At 30.7% G+C, this 26562-nt stretch overlaps 1 protein-coding gene across 6 annotated transcripts in view; it reads left to right on the top strand.

The window, feature by feature from the left end:
- Uxt (Uxt prefoldin-like subunit) overlaps window positions 1-26562 on the top strand; it is a 241968-nt gene that overhangs the window by 210785 nt on the left and 4621 nt on the right. The window contains exon 1 of one of the 6 annotated variants that reach the window (XR_012756540.1): window positions 22764-22993. The exons of 1 other annotated variant lie outside the window; for it this stretch is intronic. The gene's annotated coding sequence lies outside the window, so the exon portion shown is untranslated. Of the gene's footprint in view, window positions 1-22763; window positions 22994-25331; window positions 25491-26562 lie in introns of those variants that run through there. 4 more of the 6 variants (XM_075367174.1, XM_075367171.1, XM_075367172.1 and 1 more) reach the window with 4 other exon arrangements.

Here is a 26562-nt window from a genome sequence, read left to right on the forward strand (position 1 = left end):
TTTTCAGAATAGTAAAATTTAGAAAGCTATAAAAACATAATTGAAATCCATAAAGATCAAAATTTTAACATGTTCGTCTAACTCTTACGTATCACTTTGACTAGTACTAGTCTTTTTTCTTTCTTCTTATTTTTTGTTTAACCATCGGGACCACCCGATGGGACCATCTTCTTCAGAGGATGAGATGAATGATTGGTAGCGTGTGTGAAAATGCCATGCCTGATCGAGATTTAAAGCCGGGACCTCCGGATGCAAGGCCGAGACGCTACCACTCGCGCCACGGAGGCCGGCGACTAGTACCAGTCTGATCAAAAGATTTTTAAAACAGTTTTGAAGGTTTTGCGAAAGAATTCCGGCATCTAACGGGCATTTTGCGTTAAATTTATTATCGTAGGAATCATCAGTAAGATAATAATTCGACTATAACGATTTTAAATCGAAATAAAGGGATGGAAATGTGTGATGAACGTAGATTTATAATTGCTTTTTAAATTAAAAGGCACGAGAGGAATGGCAATTCTCTTGTTCCATTTTACATTCTGGTTGCAATGTTGAAGCTGTAGATTATTATCCAAAAGAGTTACAATGTAAACCGTACGGTAAGTCTCGCAGATATTATTTCTTCCGCTCAAAAAACAAAAAATGTATGTAACATAAGTAAAACTGTTTTTAAAAAACGATACTGATATCAAAAAAGGTAAGACATTACATTTCTATTATCAAAATTTGTTATTAATTTAGAATTTTGTTTAAAAAAAATACGAGTTAAATGTATGTAATAGATACTAGATATACAATAATATATAATAAACAATGTTTAAGCCTTCCATATAATAAGCAAAAAATAGAAAAAGTTTTTTTACAAAACTCTTACCGGACCGATTTTATTTATATGTAATACATACCACATTTACAGAAATAATACAATTCTTATGATTATTCGTTGTTAAATAAATTACATCCAGCCGGCCGGTTAGTGTCTTTCCATTTTTGATATCAGTACATTTTGTTAAAAACAGTTTTACTTACATAACAGAAATTTTTGTTTTTTGACCGGAAGAAATATCTGCAAGACTCTTACCGTATAGTTTACAATTTCATTCAATTTTTTTTTGATATCACTGCGTTTTGTTAGAATATTCTTTTATGAGTTACTGATTGTTATCTTATAGATTTATTATTAAAATTTATTATCTTTTCAGAAAAAACAAATTGAATTTCACGGTCAATTTTTTTTGTTGATAGTCATATAATTGGTTACTTCAAATAATTGGTACTTCATACCATATTTTTCCTTTTTTAATAAAACTAGTAAATGAAAAACTAGTATAATGACCTTCACGAATCGAAGATCCGTGATGTAATATTGCACTTATTACTTTGTAAGTGAAACCCTCGACTTTTATCGTTAAATTGGATTTTACCAATCGAATTTATTTCAATTTTGTTTATTCCTTTTTTAATAAAACTAGAAAAATCTTTTGTAAACTAATACTTCAATTTTTTTTAAAGTGAGAGGAATTAAAAAAATTATTTCATCTTTAGTACTTTCATTTACATAAGAAAATTTACTATTAAAGTAAGCTGTAGTATATTTTCTTTTAAATTTTATTATTTCAGGTACATTATCAAGATTTTGTACGCTACCTTGTACTATGAAGTAATGCTATCTAGCAGCGCGATTCGTAAAGTCTCCGTAAAAAAAATGAATAAAATGACATATACGAGTCCCGCGGTTCATCAAATGGAAAAAAAGTTTCTGAAAAAATTCGAGGTATTTTTTGAAAGTATTCTTTATTACAAATCTAATTGAACTGAAATATAATGTTTTCATGCTTACTTTTTAATTTTTTTCCATTTTTTTTTTTTTCAGTTAAAACTGTAAACGGTTCGTTGACTTCGCCGTCTGCGGACTCTTACCGGCGAAGTTCTAAGGAACTCTGTGATTAACTTGTTTAGACACTTGAACAAAAATGTGGATTTTCTTCATTATATGTCCACTGCTGAATTAAATCACGCACTTAACGTGAAAACAATAGCTCCATTTAAGTATATGTCAAATAAGTCACGCGTACGTACAGTTTTATTAAAAGCACATTTTATTATTCCGTTTTAAAAAATTTTTTACTATTTTTAAAAATTTTTTCGGATCTTCTCCGTTACCTGTCAACAACTGAATAAAATTGCTAATTAATTAAATAAAATTAATTACATAAGCTTCATTTTGTATCTATTATTTATTTATTTTTTACTTTCTCAGCTAAAGCGATATATGCTTCTGTAGCTATAACGGGAAATAGATCGGTTAAAAAAAGAATCTAAAAAAATTGATATTTTTAAGTTACTGCCTTAAAAAAGAGATATTAAAAAAATTTATTTAAATAAATTGTAAATAATCTGTAAAAAAAAATATTCCAATGCTCCCAAGTTCAAAATATCTATTTTTGTCAGATGGATGTTTGTGCGTTTGTATGTTGGCCTATATTTGGTCTTATACCTCTTGACTCCGTTGACCAAATTTCTTCAAACTTAGTAGATACGTACTACGATTGGGAGGAAAGAATATATTACATTTGCAAAAATTGGAAAAAGGAGTGGTGGGTGTTTTGGCTATGCAGTCATTTTACGAGTAAAATAATATTAAAGATTTATAAAAAAGTAATTGTAATTGAATTAATTAAATAACAGTCGATACTTTAATTATAATTACATTTCCTTATTAGTTTATCGAAGATAAATTTTCATAGAATAAATTTACAGTTACCTCGTCAAGAAGTCTTATTATTTTTAATTCGATATATACTCATCCACAGTTGAATCACAGTAAGTTTAATTGACTGACCTAACAAGTCGGCATTAGAACTACACATTTTATAAAAATAGAAATAAACATTAATTTTTTTCAGCCCGTTAAGCAATTTTCTGAATTCATAATCATGGTCACCAGTTCTGCATTTACTTTTTAGATTAACAAAGCGTTCGGAATAATTCCCGTTTTTCCTCCTGCCTGTGTTATGATTATATGTTCTGCCTTCGGAAATTGTAATTATTAATCGGTCTCCTGAAGCATCCCCCATTATTTAATAGAGTTACAACTTGACAAGATGTACGTTTCATCAAAGGTATACGATCTGCTTGTTATCCGTTCTGAATTTTTTGATCAAATCAAGGTATTTTTTTTTTTTTTTTTTTTTTTTTGCTTGATTAATTAATTCACCACTGAAGCTCTTGGTTTTACGTGGAAATATAGAAATGAAATTTTATACCGAATGAAAAAATGCCATGCTTGACCACGATTCGAACCCGATACTCCGGATGAATGACCAAGACGCTACCACTCCGCAAGGAGATTGGCTTTATTTATTTGTTTAAATCTTATGTCACGATTCAAGTTATTTCATGTTGTTTTAAAGTTTTTTCCCATTTAAAAATATTGTTTTAATATTCTTCTTTAACAGGTATTCCAATTTTTTTAACATTCGGTAGCCCTTAATGTACGTTATGAATTTGATTTACGGTCCTTCTCGTAACGGCCATGTCAAAATCTCTCAATGAGTGCTTATTACTGCAGTTAAGAAAAGGTCCAAAATCCAAGCTTTTTTGATTTTGGCTTTTTTGGATACTTTTGGTTCAGTCGATTGTAATTAAAAAGGGAGGTGCACAACTAGACGTTATAACAGTCCTAAATACAAAATTCTAACATCCTACGGCTAATCGTTTTTGAGTTATGCGAGATACATACGTACGTACGTATATATGTATCTCGAATAAAATGACATACGTACGTACAGACGTCACGCCGAAACTAGTCAAAACGGATTCACAGATGGTTAAAATGGATATTTCCGTTGAAATCTGAAAACCGAAATTTTTCGCAATCACAATATTTCCTTTACTTTGTACAAGAAAGTAAAAATTATTTATCAATCTATACCATTAAATAAAGAAGAAGAGGGTTTTAGTTTGTTCGGGATAAACAAAAAAAAACTACTCTATCAATCACAACCAAATTTTTACCCATGTTTGTTGGTATAAGTGAGACGGTTTTCAGATATATTTCATTTCGAAAAATCTCAAAGAACCAACCGATCGATTGTTTTCAAATTTTCAGAATACATTTGTATTATAGCATGGAAGGTTTTAAATCACATACCGAGGCCCTGACTTAATTAAAGGTTAAAATATTTAAAAACATCAAAATATTGTTATTATAAATAATTTCTTTAAATTCTTATCATTATTTCTTCCCCCCCCCCCCTTATTTAGAGAAAATATTATTTTCTCTAGTAGAAATAAATAAATTTATCATTAATTGGGCTAATAAAAAAATTAATGTATAAAAATGAAAATATTTCAGATGAAAATGAAAAATGAAGATTAATTTCAGCATATATATATGTACATGATATATATATGTTTGACAGGAAGTAAAAAATTCATTTTTTTTAATTAGTACTATTTAAGAATTTATTGACAGAGAAATATGTCTCTATAAACGAAAATTTTTAAATGTATTTTAAATAAAGTGGTGGGAAATTTTTTTATATGGCTCGTAAATTTATTAAAAATTGCAATGGAATGTTACATTCACCTTTCTAAAAAGGCGAAATGTTGCGTCGAGTCAAAAGAGATCAGTTCTGTTGTCTGATTTAATAAAAGGTGAATATTGTAATTTTACTTTTTTTTAATTTAAATGAAACTTCAACTTTTTTATAGTACAGAATTTTTTTTAGTAAAAAATGAACATTCACAAATAAAAAAACATATTTTAAGTTAAGATTTTTAATTTTCTAAGTATCAATCTACTTAATTCATACTTATGAGCGCCAAAAAATTAGATCTGACGGCTCAGTTTATATTCTGAAAACTCATGATTTTTTTAGGGAGCGTCAAGAGATGATATTATATTTAAGACGTGCAAAAAACCGGAAAATAAAATTATAAGTTTTATGAAAATCACTAATGCAAATTTTTTTGACCTTTTATGTACTATCAGCGTAATTTTTTTTTTAAGTGATATCGAATACGGAAATATTTTAATAATTCTGCCAAGAGATTGATGGAGACTTAAATGGAAATTTTAAAATAAAATATAAAAATAATTATCCAAGAAATTCACAGTGTATAATGAAAAAATGTATCAAAATCTTTTCAGTAGTTTTGAAGTGAGTCGGTCGCAAAAATTTTAATAAATGTTATTCAACATTTTTATCTAATATTTATTGTACAAAAGTACAATAAGTAATAAAACAAAAATATTAATACATTATATTGCCTGCAATTACGTTTTTCCAAATATTTATTATAAATAAAATTATTTTTTAATAATAAAACAAAACAATACTCACAGTTAATGATGGATGTAGTCGTTTTATCGACTACAAAGTCATTAAAAGGTGTAACAAGTGTCGACGATAACCTTAAGCTAGAACGACCCTCTGTTTATTACAGACGGTGTTGTTATTCTCCGTGTTGTTGAAGGCCATGGACCTTTCTCTATAAGGTCACAAAAAAATGGAGTAGTATACAGCAGTCAATGACATCTCGTGTTGTGCCGTGTGGCCCCCTTTGAACGATGACAAGAGTCTGTATGAATAGTTTTATAAAAAGAGAGGGGAGAGTTCGTGGGGGGAGTATTCTTGAAATAATCCCCTCTATATCATCGGTAGCTGCACCCTCGTATTTTGGACCAATGCGCGCACTAGTCGCGCGAGCTGTGTTATACTGTCTTTCTGTGCGTGTGTGTGTACCGTGTTTTACTCTGTACTTAGGCTACTACATCATCAACAGCTGAACCTGTATTTCTAAAATTTCCCCTCCATTCACTGTCACTCTCATCTCTTACGATCTTTACGTATAACTTCTACATTACTGTGTAGTTGATAAAATTAAATGATCGATATATTAAATGATAACATGAAGTGAATAGTAAATCTAATCTACTAAGCATTTGGCACCGTTAGTATTAATACAACTGTATAAATTTCCATTTACCAACAATTTATAAATTCTAAATTGTTGGTAAGTGGATATCTAATTTATACAATTGAATAATAAATGTTTATATCGTTTGGATAAATTAAAGAAGAAAGAATAACTTCGGCTAAAGACAAAAAAAAACAAATCGCTAATAATAAATAAACTAAAATTAAAAAAAAGTAAACGAAGAGAGTTTTGTTAAATTTAATTTTACAAAATTATAATTCATTATTTTTTAACCGAACTTAAAAAATAAAGTTCTAAATTCGACACATGGATTTTCAGGATTTTTTTTTCTTTTGGTAGCCCTTTCCCACATAACTCAAAAGTAAAATTTGTTTTATAAAATATTACATCGCCTCTACAGACGATTTACGGCTTCCAATTAAAGGAAGTAAACTATTGATAGTTGTTTTGGCTGGAGCATAACTTTCCCATCTCACCCGGAAATATTATGCTGTAGCTACGGAAGGCTTCACTCTCTATAGACTACTACATAGAAGGAAAATTAAGTGAAATTTTAAAATATTTAAGTAAAGACTTTTATTTAAAAAAATATTCTACTTTTTGAGTAAGATTTTGAGATATCGAAACCACGGTGACCTTATCTCCCCATATCCTTGAGCGGTTGTAACTAAAATTAAATACCGTCAATGATCCATATTCAGATCTTATGACACAAAATTAAATTAAAATCGGTTTGTCTAATCACAAGATATCAAACAAAACAATAACTGACGTAAAAAGTAAAAACATTAGCTTTATTATTTTATACCCCTGAATGAAATTCCCAAATACATAATCAAAGTAAATAATACTAATACAAATGGAATCATCTATTCAGTACAAAAATGTGGCTTTCAATCCTGAAACGACAAAAAATAAAGAAGAGGTTTTTAGGGATTTTAATAATATTAAATACATCAGAAAATATCTGAGCTAATTAAGGAACATTAATTTATGCGAAATAATTATCTAACCTTTACGTAAAATTTTGAGACGAAAACCTGAAGTATCTCTTTTCCTCGTTGATTGTGACCAAAATTAAATGGCATGAGTGCTCTATTTACAGAAATCAACATGAAAAATTTTATCCGAATAGTTCCTTCAATTCTAGAGATATCACCCAAAATAAATTCTTCCAAAATCTTTCAGTGCTAAAACTGGGTTTTTTGGTTATTAAAGATCACGAAGAGTTAAGATCTTTAAAAATTCTGACATCTAGATTTTTACCCGATTGGCTTATTTTCCCTTTTAGAGTATACTACAATATATATATTACTTTACTACATATTACTACAATATGTATATGTATTTCCTTTTTTTTACATCATAATTGTGGCCGGGAAAGTATTTTTATATATTTTTACTTTTATATTTTTGTATATTTTATAATCAAAGTAAAAATAGTAATAATAACAATAAAGACATTCTTTAACAAGTTAAAGAAGCATATGTGTTGTTTCATAGTAACAGAAATAAATTAATTTCTTGTTTTTACATTAATAGTCATGGTCTCTCACACAGCTGTAAAGCATCCTGTAAGTACACAAGCTGCATCGGTCTAGCAGGCGCTTTCTTTCAAAGTATTCATTGTACAACTAGTACTAAAGTAAAGATATCTCTTATAAGATTGAATTTCGGTCGCCTAAGCGTGCTGATATATCCACAACAGTGTATTTGGCTTGATGAAAAAAGAAAGGAAATGGGAAATCTCATTTCCCCTCTCCTCGTGTTTCTTAACAAGCCTGGCAAGGAATGATTTTTATTTATACATTAATTTAAGGAATGACTTGTCATTTGTTTCGGGTTACCTATAACTATTACGGCTGTAGGACTTAATAAGTAGATTAATTCTAATGAAATGTTAAACATGTTTTAAATATTGATGGAGGAGATTATTACATATCAGAAGTCAAAAGAATTTTACTTTTATGCGTAAGATTAAACAAAGGATATAAAGAGACTAAAATTAGGTCTCGTTAAGGAAAGGGAGTCTTTACCTGTAAACCCATAAATTTTAAGATGTAACTTGTAATATGTGGACTATTAATAAAAAATAAAAAAATAAAATTGTTTTTGATTTTAATTTAGATTATTTTTATTGTTGTTCAGTGGCAGGTCGTAGCTAAAATTATTGGGGATGATTTTTCTGGGGCTTTTCAAGCCCGTGGTTAAAGTTTTCTGAAAAATAAAAGAACCGAAAAAAATTAATCAAATAGAATACCTGGAAGAAGTGTAGTAATCTAATTCTACACTTCATCACATTCAACAATATGGTACACGGTTTTTAAGCACATTGTGCTTAGAAACCGTATTCGGTTTAACCGAATAGATATTAAGTATCAGTCAATACAGATAATATTTTTTAGTATTATTAGATAATAGCTTAATAAAATGTCCGCTTAAAAACACTGTAGTCCAACGGTGCTTAATTTAAATTTCTACGTACACAGAAACAAATACTTAATTAGTTTTTACTAATTACCTTCTTTTTCGCCCTTCCAGCGGGTTTTTGGACAGATTTGGCAATCAAAGAGTCCTTGCTTTCCGCCATCTTCTGATCACTACTGAAAAAACAACTCAACCGCTTTCATATTCCTTCTACCGACTAAACTAGAAAACAGAACCGTACAAGGAACATTCCGTACAACAGGAGTAAAAAAAAAACTACCTTCCACCAGCACGCCAGAGTTGGCACTGCGAGAGCGACAGTGCTCTCTCTCCCTCGTAGCCTCGCGTGCAGCTTCCTATGTGCTCATGCACACAACAGCGAAACACCACGCTGCTGGAAATGTGAAGCGCACACAGTTCCATATAAACATTTTTGAATCTTTTTCATAAACTGGGGGATGGCTGACATTAAGCTTAAGAATTATATATTGTACAAGTATAAATAAAGAATTAAAGAAAAAAGACTCATTATATTAAATGTTATCGATAATGTCAAGTGGAAATAGTGGATGCTGCAGTTCCACAGTGCCTGTACGCAAGCCGCCAGTGTTGTTAAATCAGCTTGCCTCCTGATTTCCCTTTGGTACAGTGTATTTTTTTTGGAATAGTCGAGCCGAGTCATTCTCTCAACGGTAGATCGCTCTGCTGGTTTATACTAAGAAAATTATAAAGTATAAAACGTAACGTAATAAGAGTGTAAAATGCACGAGTAACAAAGAAATATATATATAAAGACAGTTAATAATTGAGATGTGAGGAACAGAAGCTAAAGTCGAGTTGTTTTTATGCAGTAATCTTCAGGTTATTATTTCGTTTTATAGTCCGTAATTGCACCCTACAGATGTACTTTTTTTATTATTTCTAAACTATAAAAATAAATGTTTTATTGTTTTTTAGCAATCATTAAACAAAATTAAAAGTAAAAACATATTTTTTAACCCGATAATTAAGTAGAAAACGAGATAAATTGTAAAAATAGTGTACATACTAAAATGTACAACAAAAAAAAACTCATTAACATACATTTCCTACTCTTCTGCCTCTTCCTAAGTATATGTATTAATACTTATATTTTAGATACATATGTATACCTATTTTATAGATATATATGTATACATATAATACCAGTTAATACCTGCTATTAGTAAATGTTAAAATAGTTGCAGATTTAGATTATTTTTACTTTCCCGTCTAGATAACGCTGTAGCATTGCTATAGCTGTAGAAGGGAAAGTATTGTAATCGGTCTAGTTTGGGCATATGCGATTTTCACAGGATCTTGACGTTTTGACACCTACGGAATACAAAAACCAAAAAAACCTGATGGAAATTTTCCGGATGTTTATTTTCGTATGTACATGTGTTCGGTGTTAGCCTCTAAATCATCTTATATCTCTAGAACTACTGGGCCGATTTTGACCAAACTTGGTCAGATTTTCTCTATATATGTAGCATAGATACCATCAAATGTCAACTTCAAAGATCGAGCTAATGAGGATATAGAGAAAGTTCACCCTCAGCGTCTCGAGATTCGCTTAATTAAGGTCATATTTTTTAGGGACATCTTTTAACAATAAAAAAATAACAATATTTGTAAAAGTGATGTTGCAAAATCCCAACCCTACCCCAAAAAATGCTGTTGTAGTCTTCTACTATGAGGTGACGTCACACGTGAACGGTAGAATTAAATAAATGAATAATATTTAAGTGTAAAAAAAGTAACTCGGTCTGGCCGGGTCTCGAAATCGATCGCCCGGTTGACTCGGTACGTGGTGCGTTAAGCCTCACGGCTACACCAGTATACCTACCGTAAAAGCGAAATAAATTTGTTCTATGTAAGTTGTGAAATTACGTTAGTTTAGTTAGTGCCGACGCCGCTCGTACCGTCACACCCGCGCGAATTAAAAACGGTATGCGCGTGCGCTTTAATTAGAATCATTGAATTAAAAAAAACGGAAAAATATTATGTTTAAATAAAATGATAAATATTTTAAATTAAGTTGTGTGTGTAAGCTGTGCAACAGGAACAACCTACAGTTGTAGAATTTTCCCGTAACGCGGGTTTAACCCCGTGACCGGAAAGTCCTACAACTGTGTTGTCATTTTTTTTTGTGAACTGTTCTTAAACGTTTTCTGTTTTGCCTGTAGAGGAATACGGTTTTCATTTTTTTTATGATTACGTTTAACAAAATTTAGATCTTATTTACATATCATTACTGTTTATAAATAACGCAGGCTTTATTCTCGAAACTAATCGATGAAACATCTTCAAATCGCACAGTTTTCTTTGTATTACAGTTTTTGTATCACTAAGAATAATTTTAAAAAGGTTTTTTTTTGGTTTTTCTTAGATACTATCTTTCAAAGGAGCAATCACGCATTTTTTGCCGATTCCGTGTGCGATGTTAAATCTGTAATTTGTTTTGTATATCTAATCAAAACTAATATTAATAAAACTATAAACATATCTGTTTATAATCAGCTGTTGTTATTTTTTATACGAGGAGTGAAATTTGCGTAAATTATTAAAATCGGTATTTTAATTCTTAGAATGTAAGCATATTCATGACATCAAACAATTATTTTAAAATATATTACGGAAAACTTTATGTTCGAATATTATTTACAGTATAAATCATGGAAATGGATAACAAAGTTACCAAATACCATTAAAAATTGTAAGCTAAACAAATTCTAATTATATGCTTTCTATTATCAGTTTAAATAATTTTATCACATTCATTGAAGTACGTTTTAAAACCCAATCCTCATTGCTTTAACTTTATTTCTATTGTTGAATCTACATAGGTCCTTTGAGATATCGGTTCTGGTATCATAAATGGTGTTCAAGCTCTTTTTTTGAATCATATGAATCTTCCAAGTCGGTAACTATGTTCCGGAATAAAGTTGTACTTTACGATTCAGCTTTCTCCAATTCCGTTTCAATTGTTTTATTTAAAAGTTTTCATTTTTAAGTCAAATCAGTGCTGAATTTATTTTTTAATAGTTACTTCAAAGCGACTGTAAAATTTTCTGCAGAATCAAAGCATTTCCTGAACTTCAATGATCATCTTAAATAATTTTCAGTAGCTTGAAGAATTTATTCAAATGTTTTTATATCCAGTCTGTAATATTTTCGAGGCGTTCTTTTAATTTAAGTACATTTTTGGTATTCGTCACTGCTATGATTCTGTCACAGATCATAAATCCAAAATCTTCGTTTCCTTTTGACATTACGATTAATCCTTTCCATAAGAAAGTCATCTCATTCATCGGAAGAACTAAATATTGCCACCGGATCCAAGACTGAAGAGAACTAAAATAGTATAAATTTCATTGAACAGAATGCTGATCTTTTCTGATATTCTTCTTCTCTTTCTGTTTGGCCTCCGGTACCACTATAAGGTATTACTTCAGAGGTTGAATGAGAATGATATGTATGAATGTAAATAAAGTCTAGTCTTGTACAGTCTCATGTCGACCATTCCTGAGATGTGTGGTTAACTGAAACCCAACCACCAAAGAACACCTGTATCTACGACCTAGTATTCAAACCCGTTAAAAGTAACTGACTTTACTAGGATTTTAAACTTAGAACTCTAATTTCTAAATCAGCTGATTTGCGATGACAAGTTCACCACTAGACCAACCTGGTGGGTGTATATTGCAGACTGAAATATAATATCAATTCTGAGGTTTCCTCAAAAATCAGAACGAATTTTCAAGATATAAAAATGGGTTGTCAGATCATTGTTTGGCAGCCGTAACTGCAATTATCTACCAAATCGGACAACAGAAGTGTTTTCTTGTAATTCACATATTACTTCTCCTTAGAAGAATGAACTCTTTATTATACGTTCTTTGTTATTTTTAACAAATTATCGAACCGTTTAAAAAAAATATTCTTACTAATTTATTTAAAATACAATTAAAAATGTTAGTTGACAAAAGCAATATTACTCTGTCCATGAATTTTTAAAAAAATACTAATTAAAAAAAAACCCTGAATTTTTTTATTTCCAATCAATGTATACACATACATATGTGTTGAAATAATTTTCATTAACATCTGAATTTTGAATTATTTTCATGTACTTTTTTCACGATTAGTATCTTTATGTTTTTATGTTAAAATTAATAAGTATGTTTATATTTTAAATAATTAATATGGACTTTTTAATCGCACCCATTTTTAATTTATAATTAATTGTGTATTTTGTGATCTTGCTCTGTTTACTGTTTTATCACAGTTCCTTGATACATTCAGTCAAATGCTAGACCATTTCAATTTTTTATTTATATATGTAGTTACATACACAGATTTTTATCTACCTACTCCTGACCATCTATTTATTATTACGTACCGATCAAATTTATTTATTTGATAATAGTATTTAATTTATTTTCTAAATTTGATTCTTTTATACCACGTAAGCTAATTATTATACGTAGTATTCACAAAGTGACGCAACCTTATGGAAGAATGTTTCCTTTTTTGTTGCAAGTTTAATTGAGAAAAAATGGTGACACAATACAGCAGAGAATATTCATTGTCTCCCAATAAATTAGATATGTTAGTTATTCCCAAACCCAGAATACCTTCGCAGAAAAGTATGATGTGAATGCACTGAAAAAGTCCTCCATCAAGCCGCTATTAGACAAGATCCAAATACAAGGAATGTGCAGATGCAGTCAGAAATTGTCGACCGAAAATGCTAATACCAGAAAGATCGACGTGCAAGCTGCATATTCTGTTAGTCCCAAGAAGTCTGTGCGATGTCTATCTAGCCAGTCTGGTTTTCTCATTTGTAGTGTCCATACGGCACCGCGCAAGTGTTTAAAGAAGCATCTATACAGAATTCGTGTAGTTCACTAGTTGTTACCTGCAGACACTGGAAAAAGTGTAGCTCTTTGTTAGCGGTTCATGTCATCTGTAACTCCAGACGGGGGAGAATTCGATGACTTGTTTTGGTTTGACGAGGCATGGTTCTATCTTGATTCGTGGATGCACAGATTTCACGCATTTGGTGTACGGAAAATCCTCATCAGCTGCACGAGTCTCCTCAGGACGGACAAAATGTGAGTGTTTGGTTTGTAATGTCACGTAGGCGAATCTTCACGACTCGGTGAACGCTTAGCGTAACATACAGATGGTGCAACAATTTGTAAACATTATACCTGCAGATCGGGTAGAGTACACATAGTTTCAGCAGGTCAATGCTACGACTCATATAACCAACAACACTATGACTTTCTTGGATCAGTGTTTTCATGGACAAGTGATTTTGAAGGGGTTGTGGCTCCCTCGGTCTCCTGATTTATCCCCTCCTGACTTTTTCTTGGGGGGATACCTTAAGGATGCTGCTTACAAAATTCGTCCTCACACCGTTCTCGAATTGCAGACCGAAATTAAATGATGTGTCGCTGCAATTCCTCAACAAACGTTACAACACGTGTTTAAGAGTATGCAACGTCGTATTCAATTATATTATGTGAATCGCATAATGGAGGTTACTTTCAACAACTATTGTAACTTACTCATTTTCCCATAATATTGCGTCACTTTTTGAACACTGTAAGTCACCGACTGTACCATAAGAAAAAATTACACTGTAAATATTGACACGTGCTCTCTGTTTAAGCTTTATTGCTGTATCTGGGTAAAATTAAAATAATGAATCAGATCGGCTAAGCGGTAAGCTTATATTTTAAGCGATTTACATACATTCAAACGCATACATTCTAATGTTTTAAAGATATCGCTGATTTGGAAAAAAAGAAAAAGTGATTAATAGTATTGCACAATTTTATTTGATAAGATGTAGTCCATTAAAAATTTATATAAAATTTTTCAAACAGGGTAACAAAAGAGAGAAAAATTTTATAACTGTTTTTATTTTAGAAAAGAAAAGTGCATGAGAAAATATAAATTTAAGTTTAGTAAACCGTATAGAAATAAAAAAGTATATATACGCAGTAAAAATATGCAATGACTAAGGGTTGTATTATGATCCGGTAGATGTTTTATTATTTTTTCTACTACCCTCTTCTTGTTGTCACCCTGTAACACAGCTCTTCCCTTTAACAGTCATCAGTGCTTTCGCTTGGAACTTATGACTGTAAAAACTGTTCGTGTTTATGTATGGATATGAAATTTTTTCAGCAGAAGATCACCAATACTTTCTGGATATGGGTTAGAAAAAAAAAAATTTTAAAGATTGTGAAATCTACTTAAATATATCCAACATTAGTTTTAATATATTTTCTATTAAACATTAAAGATATTCCGTCTCTTCATCTTGTCGTATAAAAATCTAATCGATTATATTCTTTCGCTTTTATACAGAGCCATCATAATATAACGGTAAGGTTTAAGTCGAGAAATTAATTAAAAACAAAGTACTTACAGTTATATTGTTTCATTTGTCAAATTCTCCATTTTTAATAGTTTTCTTACATAACCAATAAATTTCAATATGCGCTTCCTTTGTTGCTCGGCAAATGTCCGATTGATATTCAGTTCTTCTGTCCGAAACCGAAAAGATAAAACATACCTTTTGTTACGGTTGTAATCGTTCCTCATATTTATCCTTTAAGTGATTGAGGTCACGTATTTTTTTCGAGTAAACAATGGTTTTAATATATTCTCACAACGGAATAGTAATGGATTTCTTGGAGGCCAGCATATAGGGCCTTCTAATCAAGGCTACCCATTTATTTGAAATTTTTTTATTTAAAGCGTGACTAACGAATGCATTATAATGCTGAGATGTGAGTGGAATATCTTGTTAAATATAGTTTGATGTACATTTTCGAGACTACCCGTTTGAGAAAAGCAATAATCATTCAACGTACAGAGATAAATATTTCCATTAAAGTCTTTTCAAGAAAGAAAAATTCAATTACACGATGAAACTATACCAAAGATTAAATTTATGTGTGTCGCGTTGTTGTCTCAAAAATTGCATGTTGGTTTTCAGTTCCCCATATTTGTGAATTGTGTCTATTAAAACATACATTAAAGTGAAAGTAGCTTCATGTGTAAAAATTACATAATTTAAAAGTAATTTGTTTCATTAATTCTGTATAAAATTTCAACTGCGAATTGGAAACTTTTTTCTGTATCAGATGGTATTTATTTCTTGCTTCAGTTGAATTTTCTGTGCATACAAGCGCAACCTTTTACGTAATCAGCAGTTATTTATGGAATTTGTAAAGCGAGGCTTCGACGAGTGATGGATTTGTTAGGACTTCTGATTGCAGATCGTCATATTCGTTCACCTTCACATTTTCTTCTAGTTTTCGGTGGGCTTCCAGGCGATATCAGTTTAAGAATAGATCCTGTTTATTTGAACCGGTATCATATGTTTTTGTATAGTGGTTTCCTTTTATATGTAAGTCAAAAACCCACGTTGAAATAAATTTATTGACTTCAGCATACCTCAAAACGCACTGTGCTTTTTCTTGAACTGAAAACATAGTAAACGAAGTAATTTACTTCGGCAGAAATACAGATACTGTTGCAGTAGTTATAATGACTGTTAAACGAATTTTTCGGATGGAATATAATTTTTCAAAATATCCCTAACGCTTTGATCTGATGAGCTGCTGAAAGTCCACCATTTTTTACGATGACTGTATTATTACTAAACAACTGATTTAGGTTTTCTTATAAAACTTAATGTACAAAGAGATCCAAAAGTCGCGCACGTCAAAATTAAAGTGTTTATAAATAGAAGTATGGTTAAAGAACTTCTATCGGCTACCGCAAGATAGCACCATGGGTATCTTGTTTTTCTTTTTCCTGTTTAGCCTTCGGTAATTACCTTTCAGATAATACTTCAGAGGATGAATGAAGATGATATGTATGAGTGTAAATGAAGTGTAGTCTTGTACAGTCTAAGTTCCACCATTCCTGAGATGTGTGGTTAATTGAAAACCAACCACCCAAGAACACCAGTATCCACGATCTAGTATTCAAATCCGTGTAAAAATAACTGACTTTACCAGGACTTGAACGCTGGAACTCTCGATTTCCAAATCAGCAGATTTGGGAAGACGCGTTCACCACTAGACAGTACCATGGTTATTAACAACAACAAACCTAGACACCATTGTGATTGCATTAATCACACGACGCTTGCAGTAGTGCTTTTACTTATTGCTTGGTAAACGTCTCGTTTTCCCAAGAACAACGAGTTTTCATAGTTGAACATTATTTTTTCAGCCGTTTGTTGTAGACGAATTTCGTGGGAAATATCCGGATGTGGCAGTGCCTAACAATTCGACCATAAGAGATTAATTGCCCGTTTTAGAGAATGAGGATCAGCTGCAGACAAGAAGAAAACCGGGAGACCGGCCATTTTGACTGATACTAAACCGGCTGAGGTTAAGAATGTGATGCACCGTTCGCCTTAAAAAAGCTTGAGGAAACTGTCAGCGCATTCAGATTTCCTATGGAAGCGCTCAGAGCAGTTACACTTTCGTGCATATCATATTGGCAGTGTTCAGGAATTGAAGGAGCCGGATAAAGAAAAACGCGTAGTGCACTGTACATGGTTTCGGTCATTTGTTGACAGCCGTGGAATTGTGGAGATTGTCCTTGCGTTCTTCACTGATGAGGCGTGGTATCACCTTACAGGCTACGTGAACAGTCAAAACATTAGAATTTTGTCGACCGAAAATCTACATGAGTTACATGAAAACCCCTTACACTCTCAGAAAATGGGAGTGTGGTGTTCCATATCACGTCTTCGAATAGCGGGCCTCATTTTCTTTGAAACTACAGCAAACATTATTGTGTACCAAGACATCATTACACAGTTTATTGCGCTTCTTGAAGATGATGAACGTGATTGTTGGTTCCAGAAGGACAGTGCTACATGTCACATCCATCCATAGTGAAACAATCCATTTCTTGCGCGAATTTTTTGAAGTATCATCTTTAAAGAATAATGGCCCCCACGTTCACCCGATTTGACGTTCCCAGATCTCTTTCTGTGGGATTATCTTAAAGGAAAGGTCAATAAAAGCAGGTCACACACACTGGAACAATAAATAACAACGGAGATTAACATCGGTATGCACGTGCTCCACAAAGTGGCCTCAAAATAGTAAAAAGAGTTCGTACATGCATTACTGAACAGGGCAGCCATTTTGAGCACATATGAAAATAAATCTTTCAATATTATTAATTAATGTTTTATTTTTTTATTATGTGATGTACGCAACTTTAAAAAAAATAATTATCTATGACTTCCTAGTTTCTATTCAAATTTTAGTCATATTATATTGTATAATTTTAATGTCCCGTGAAAATAACTGATATCAGTCACTGTTGTGGACCACATGATTATTCCAAATTCATAGTTTAATTTACCCAGGTATCGGCTGAAGCGATAAGCTCTCAAAACATCAGAACGAGTTTTTAAGATGCAGAAATAGATCATCTGATTATGTTTTGGCGCCCATTAGTATGAATCACGTAAACCGATATTTAAAAAATTAAAAAGTTAACTTATCCTACATTTTATGTTTATGAATGTGCAATCTTTGTTGAAAACGTTTTCACTTATTAATAAAAAAAAATAACTGTAGGGTTATTTTTACTGTAGGGTCTGGGTTAAAATAGATTTTAACCCAGACATATTAAGAGAACTCTTTACTTGACAAAATATTGCGGTTTACGATAAAAGCCTTATTATACTTACGTTGAAATTATTAATAAATTACCAAACCATTTAAAAAATTTTCACACCAGTTTATTTAACATATAATTAAAAATTTTCGTTTATAGTAACAATATTATTCTGTCCATGAAGTATTAAATAATATTATTTTAAAGATTTAAAATAAATCCTGAATTTTCTACATCCCGTTCAACGTGTCGGTAAATATGAAATTTTATATATATATATATATATATATATTATATGTGTGTGTGTGTGCGCGCGCGCGCGCGCCGCGCTTTTATATATAAAGATGAAAATTTGAGTCATCACTAAACACAATACGATTATAAAAGCTGTCACCTTCAGGCCGCAACATCGATCGCGAAGTCGGCACGTGTAGGCTATATAGCATGACTATGCTATATAGTTGTTACACGACTTCAAATCGTGTAACAACTGTAAACGGTACAGAATAATATCTAAGCGTTTCTTTAAAACATTTCACAATGTCACTGGCATCGCTAGTTCGCGGTCGACATTCTCGACAGATTTTTTCATGACTACGCAGGAAAGATTCTCTCACACGTTCAACATTTTTCCACACTTTCGGTCGTCCCGTACCTTTTCTTTTACACAATATGCGGTCGTTTAAAATTGATTCTGCCACTGACGAATGTTTTTGTAACGTGGAAGATTACAGTTAAACTTTGTACAGAACACAAGTTGTAACTATAGTTTCGCATTTAGCAAACTGCAGAACACAGAAGGCCTTTCGTTTCAGAAGTAGCCATGAATTCTGAAATAATCTATATAGATCACACGAGAATTTGATATGTAAAGTACTCCAAAGATAAAAATAAGAACTACTCCAACATTTTCCAGGATTGATCAAGAGGAACTGTATTAAAACCTTGATTAGAGCAGCAGAACAAATATTAATTATAAAATAAAAAATAGTTATGATTAAAGTATATGTTAATTACTTAAGATATAAACACATGGAATAATGTTAAATTTATAAAAATACTAAATATAAAAATAACTACAAAATAAATCGCAATTCAGAAGTTCTTAAAGAAAAGTATTTGAGCACATATTTATGCGATTGAAGATACATAGAATTCTGGATTTAAAAACATAATTTAATTATTATTTAAAAAGTCATCAATAGAGTAATATTCTATCTACAATAGAAAATCTGTACTTGTTTGTTATCGCACCGCCACTTTTCCCCTTTTTTGATGCAACTTCTTCAAATTTCATGAGAAAATGAATAATAACGTTTATTTAAGATGGAAAAGTACATTTTTTAATGAAAAATAAAAATTAAAAAACCCTTTATGTTGACTCTATGCACTGACGAATCGTACATATGTCAACATAACCTAACCAAACATGACCTACGCTTGGTAATCTCGTCTAATAAAAGTTAAATATGCATATTGTACGCTGTTATTAATGTTAATTAAACGAGGTTTAGTCGGTAGGGCGCAGGCTATATACGCCATATCGCGGAACCTGTTAGCGAGCCTGAACTTCGTCCGTGAATTAGGGGATTACTCCCCTAATCAGAAGAAAACAAAAATTATGTAGATATACGTATGACTCGTCATTACACGGAGTATACATAATCTAAAGAGTTTTGTCCGTATGTCTCTTATGCCTTCCTAAACCGTTCATCCGATAGCGATGAAACTTTCGTTAGTTGTGCGCACTCCCGCAAAGGTTTCTGAATTAGTTAGGACCCGCTAGATGGCGCTGGGGTCGAGATATTTAGGAAATTTGTATTTATGGTCCGATTTGGCTCATATTCAGAATATATATTAGTTATGTAAAAAGAAATATTTTTAAAAAAGAAAGATACAATAGAAAATGGGAAAAGTAAAGGGGAAATAGGATAAAGGGAAAATAATTGGGGAAAAGGAAAAGGGAATGGCGGAAATGGAAAAAGGGAAATAGGGGAAAACGAAAATGAGATAAAGTGAAAGGTTAAAGTTTTTGAAGTTCCGTAATGTTCAGGTTTTTAATGTTTTATCAAATTTTCAATTGTGTTTATTTAATCTATCTATCTATATAAAAATCTAGCAATAATATATATATATATATAGAAGAGGTTTTAAAATATCTGTGGAATGATTTTTTAAATACTAGCATAGAATTTTTTAGTATTTTTAAATGATTATCATCACTTATGGATATAATGGCATTGTCTACGATAGATTAAACAATAAATAGTTTTATATTTTGAGAAATAATAAAAGAAATATAAGGAAGCTTTAGGAACTGATGTACAAAAATGTAGTAACAAACTTTTGAGAAGTGTCTGCATTCTACCTTTTGAAGTTAAAAGCTAAATTTTGTTTGGTATTTTTTTTTTTTTTTAATGAAATTTCAACTCTGTGTACTGTTTAATCAGATATGGCTTTAACCAGATGTAATCAATACTTCTTTTTTGGTGTATCACTTTTCATTTTTTATCTGTTATTTTTCTGCTGTTTTATTATGATATGATACTAGTTGCATGTTTAAGATACAAACAGTATTTTGCTGCAGTATAGGTCTGGTTATTTCAGTTTTAAGTGAATAAATGTTTATTTCTTTTAAACAAAATTAGACTTCGTGTTTTGTTAACTTATCAATGATGAATGGTGTTTATATCGGTTTAATAAATATTTATTCAGGATAGGTAATACAAATTGTTTAATAGCAACTATCTTTAGGTAAATATCACAACAAATGAAAAAACTCGAAAATCTTTGTGTCAGAAATTTGTGTAATACTACCAGACTCTTGGTGATTATTTATGATATTTAATCATATGATATTATAGTAGTCTTCCGATATTTTCCTCCCCAGGCTGTGGAACGTCGTTATCCTACAATTTATATTAAATTTATTGTTGCACGTATTATCGGATTGGTCTAGTGTTGAACTCTTCGTCGTAAATCAGCAGAGTTCGAAGTCGAGAATTCTGAGGTTCAAATCCTAGTAACGGCAGTCACTTTTATAAGGATTTGAATGCTAGATCGTGGATCCCGTTGTTCTTTGGTGGTTGGGTTTCAATTAATCATACATCTAAGGAATGGTCGATCTGAGACTGTACAAAATTACACTATGTTTACATTCATACAAATCATCTTCATTCATCTTCTGAAGTAATACCTTACGGTGGTTCCGAAGATTAAATAGAAAAAGAAAAAAGAAATTGCTGCACGTATTAACGAAATTTATTATTTTATCTCTACCTGTTTAATTTAAGATAGTCGCTTCCAAGAGATTAGTGCAATTGTGATTACGTTAGACTTAAGCAAATATGTTCATACTTTTCTGATTATATCTTCGTATTGCCGATACTATTATTTGGATTTTTTGATATTTATTTTTAAAATTACATCGGTACATCTTAGTTATTTTCGTGCAGTAATGTACTGATGTTGTCACTGTTATAGTAATTACAGTTCAGCATCGTTATGGATCTTCCTGCGAATGTGGTTTGAATTATTTGCTTTATACTATATATATATTTTTAATGTTTCAGAGACACGACATAACGTTAAATCGAATGACCTGACGTTAATTCGAATGACCGAAAAAGGTGGCGTATAAGAAAAGGTAGTTCGAGTCGATATACAAATGTGGCCCGATACATAGTTACATGGCTGTAAACTAAGGCTTGATAAAATTTTATTATTTTTTTTTTCTTGGAGCTGTGAAATGACGACTGAGGACCTCTGTGAACGCGAATAAAACATCGACCGCAACATAGTTGTCGACTGGAGAAGTTACCTACGGGAGGTATTCATGAGAACCTTTTAAAGTCAAAACGTGTAATTTCTGGTCCGGATCCATCAGTAGAGATATACGAGTCTCTATTCGTAAGGAGGAAGAATAACGTTGGTAGAGTTCCTCAGAAGCAATAGTTGTTTGAGGGCTATGCCCCGTGAAAACTGAAAATGTTTCATGTTCTCAAGAAAAGTCCTTTTGCAGAGATATGTTATTGCACACTGCATCGGTTTCAATAATAATTTCTATTCAGTAGACGGCATATAATATTTAATAATTTGAACAGGAGTTATGAATACAATACTGTAAACATTTACAGAATTTCATTTACCCACTTACGGCGGGAGGGGGGATACTCAAAATTAGAACGATTATGGTTCAGATGTCTCTTATTTTTGTGATAAAATAATTGTAATTTTGCTGTTAACATAATGTAAGTAGTCAAGTTTCAAATATTATCGCAATCTCAGCCTTCATTAATTTGCATTTAATCATTTCAATTTGAATCTTTTTTAAATTTTTTTTTTTGTACAATCTTTATTAATTTTTTTAAATGAAAAATAACTGCGTAACCATTTTTAAAAATATTTTTCCCGAAGTGCTAGTGCACACCAGAAAAATAGGCAGCAGAAATACGCACAAATAAATAGGAGGAGGATTGCTGAGCACAACCAATATTATTATCCTGTTTAATCTTGATGTCTTTTTTATGAGATGAAGAAATACAAATTTTATTTCTTCGAAATTTTTTTTTTTAATATATAATATAATACATAAAATTTCATAAAGATTTTTTTTTATGGTTTGGATGAAAAGACTTTAATTAGTTCCTTTAACGTTGTAGCCTATCTTTTATAATTTGTCGTTAGATAGCAGCATACATTGCAGCTGTTGAGAAATACTGAATGTTATTTACAAATGTTGAGCTTTCAGATGAGGATGTGTATAACTTCTTTGATTTTTTTAGAATAATTATCTTCATTAGTTAGTAATAATTTGTGTGTTTCTTATAATGTTTATTTGATTGATTTTTTACTTAAGAATTGTATTTTTGTATATTATTTACGTAGATATTTATAAGATATATAAATTGGGTTGAATTGCGAGGTTAGTATAATAAAGAGAATTTATTTTATTTTTATAAAAAAATATTTTCTAGAATTTTGCAATTAAAGATATTAATTAGTAATTTAGTCAAATTACATGAAAAAAACTCTCAGTAAAATTATTTACTTTTTTAATTCGGTAGTTTAAATTTAGTTTATGTAAAAGTTAACATAACCTTACCAATTCTGTTAACTTTATTCTTTCTCCTGTTATAAATAGTAATTAACAATCCTGTGCTCTGTTACAGCTATTTTAATTATGAGTTTATTTTTAATAAAGTAATTTTTGTCAACCTGCTAATATTAACTGACAATCATTTGAAGTTATATAAATTATAACAATCTGTAAAACAAGTTATATTTATTTTCTGAATTTGAACCTGTTATTGGCGCTTACAATCGCATTGATAAAACTTTTTTCTTGTATTTTAATTAGTGTATTATGTTCGTGGTTAGAATTATTTCATACCTTTGAAATCCAAAGTAAAGTTTAAGTCGGATGTCTTATTTTTGGATTAAATGATTGTAATTTTGTTTTGGTTATGTACGTCTATTTTGACTTAAAATTGATTAGATTCGTTTACTGTGTTTTTTCGTATTATTGTTACCTTGCATTTATCGGTGGAATGTAGTTTTATAAAATTTATTTTTGATGGAATGACATATTACATCTTATAAAAACATCTCCCACTAACTAGCCAAAGGTAGCTCGTTTTATAAGCAAATACAATTTTTTCAGAATTACCATTACAATGTGGAAACTATAAAAAATTATGAACACTTTATATTGTTTATGGTTTTAATAAATCTTTATATTATCAGTTATTTACACATCCAATATTGTATCAAAATACTGAACTATTTCTTTCTTTTATGAATTGTTATTTATTTTTCTTAAAGAAAAATAATTATAAGTAGATCTAGAGTAATATTTAGTGAGAAGGAAAAATGATGTAGTTGTCATCAGTCCACATATAAGTTACAAAAGAACTGATTTATAGATGTATTTTGCTATAATATGAAGTCTCAGTAGGTATTAAAGAAGTTATAATGTTTGATCCAGTGTTCATTTTTTAATTTAAGTACTCAAGCAAAACATTATTTTCAATTAATGTATCACTTTTAAGTCAGAAACTACTTTCCAGTGTGCAGTTTAATTAAATAACTGTGTTTGTCATTTTATTGTGAAGCCATAATGATATTATTTATAAATGTATATATGAGCATTAGGCAAATTTTTCATTTAATCAGTTTTAACAAAAGATAATCTTTATTGCTTCATAAAATAAATCAATTTAAATTAGGTGGATAATCATATGCAAAAACAACAAATTAATAACAATAAAAGTAAAAATAACCTTTGCAAAAGAGTGAAAAGGTAGTCCAAAGTCTTTTCTGAATTGATCGTTATGTGCTCAAATAATAGAAGAGAAGTTTATTAAAAAAAAAGAAAAAAAAAAAAATACTATAATTCTGTTAGCAATTCAAAAATCATTGGTTAGACCATAACCAACTAATTGGAAATGTGGATAAAGCATTTTGTTTCTAGGTAGACATAACATTACTAATCATGAGGATAGAATTTCCATTAATGATGATGTTCCTGTTTCCTATAAAACAAAATTTCTGTGTATTTTTTAGATGCCTTATTCTCATTGGTTGATCAGTTGATTTCATTTTCGACAAAATCAAACAATACCGTTTTGCTTTTAAATGCCTTAATAAAACACTAAGCTTGTTATCATTATTAAATATTTATTATCCGTACGTCTGCTAGGTCCATTATGCTAATGCTGTTTCCATACGTTTCTGTCCCAAGCCTTCTCCTTTGTTACCTTGTAGTATTCAATTTTCACCTCATCTATTAAATTCATATTTTTTATTCTTGCTTCCTTTAAACTGCTAACCCTTCCATTGCAGTTGTTGGGACTCCCTTAAAAGTCAAACAATTTTTCAAGATACAAAATTGATCATTGTTTGGCATTCATAAATGTATGGTACAAGGTGACAAAAAAACAGGAACTTTTGAAATGCGTAATGGCAACCATGCCCAGTTGGCAGCACTGCCTTATGCAGAAGTAATCATACAACTCAGTCATGGAATCAGCTGCATGCTTTCACCATAAAAATCTTTTACAAAACCAACAATAGTTTGAAAGTTCTGACATCATTATAATTTAGGATGTATTCCATCAAAACACGTGATAAACATATTTAATCCATGTTTTTAACATAGATTAAAAATTTTGAAGAGACTGGATTGGCTCTGAAAGAAAACAACATAATGACTAAGAAGTGCTGGTACTCCACACAATATTGAGGCTGTGAGTTGTACACAGCGTATGGCGTTCAATTCTTAAACAAGGAGCTGTGGTTGAGTTGTCCTGAGTGTAATGTAATAATTTGAAACCAAATAATTGACTTCGATTACAATTTCAGTATTAGCAGTCTTAATTTATTTATTTATCCTAGAATTATGCTACAGTCATATTTATAAGGTATGGTCACTACTACATAATTTACATTAACATAATTTAGCCATAAGCTCTCCCAAACTTAAATAAAATTACTAATGCTCTCTTCATCCAAAAAGTGTGTAAAATCGTTACTGCCACAAAAAACAACAACAGTATCATTACACTTCAACTGTAACTTCATGACTCCTACTGATAGAATCATAAATTTTACTGGTCTTGATGCCAGGATAAACAAATCCCTGTATTTTATATTGAGAGGAAAGATATTCATCCAGAATTTTAGTTAATTATGACCCTGGCTGTCAGCCACTAGAAACACTTTCTGAAGAGAGTTTTTGTTATGTAAAAAAGTTGCTATTAACAGGCTCTTCTGAGGCCTAAATTTTATTATGGAAAAGTTCATTGCAAAATTAATTCTGGGATCATTGCAAAAAGAATCAGAAGAAACAGTTCTTGTCAGAATCATTATGACTATTCAAATCCGTTAATATTAGAAATTCATAGTGACCGTATATTTCTATAACATCAAATTTTTCATTTTCAACAGATTGTCCTAACACCCATTCTTCAAGCTAATTATTTTTCTTTTTAATACTTCAGTTTCAGCTGTTAAATTCTTCCACTTTTATTTAGCTCAAATATTTGGTCTTCTAACTCAAAATACTACCCCTTGCCCTTTAATCTCAAATATTTCTTCACTGTTAATTTTTCAGAAAGCATTTTAATTCACGTGAAATATTTTCCTTACTTAAACTTTTTTCATTACAATTTAAAAGACTACCATTAAGAAAATTTGAAGTTTTAGGTAATTACAGGTATAATTATTTTATAATCATCACACATATTTTTAAGCTCAGCTAGTTCTAAATGGAATTCAGAGGCCTAGTCCATGACCTCCCCAAGAATAGAATCATCATTAAAACATACAAAAGAGTAGGTTTGCTACTTTGACTCCAGTTTTAACCATTTTCTTGAAAATTATTATTCCTCTCTACAATTATTCTAGTTATATAATTTTTCCAAAAATTATTATATATCATAATTACTGTTATATACAAAAACCAGGAAGTTATGTAGAAAACAAACAGGAATG

Source organism: Lycorma delicatula, chromosome 5, assembly GCF_047948215.1.
Source record: "Lycorma delicatula isolate Av1 chromosome 5, ASM4794821v1, whole genome shotgun sequence".
Classification (NCBI taxonomy): Eukaryota; Metazoa; Arthropoda; class Insecta; order Hemiptera; family Fulgoridae; genus Lycorma; species Lycorma delicatula.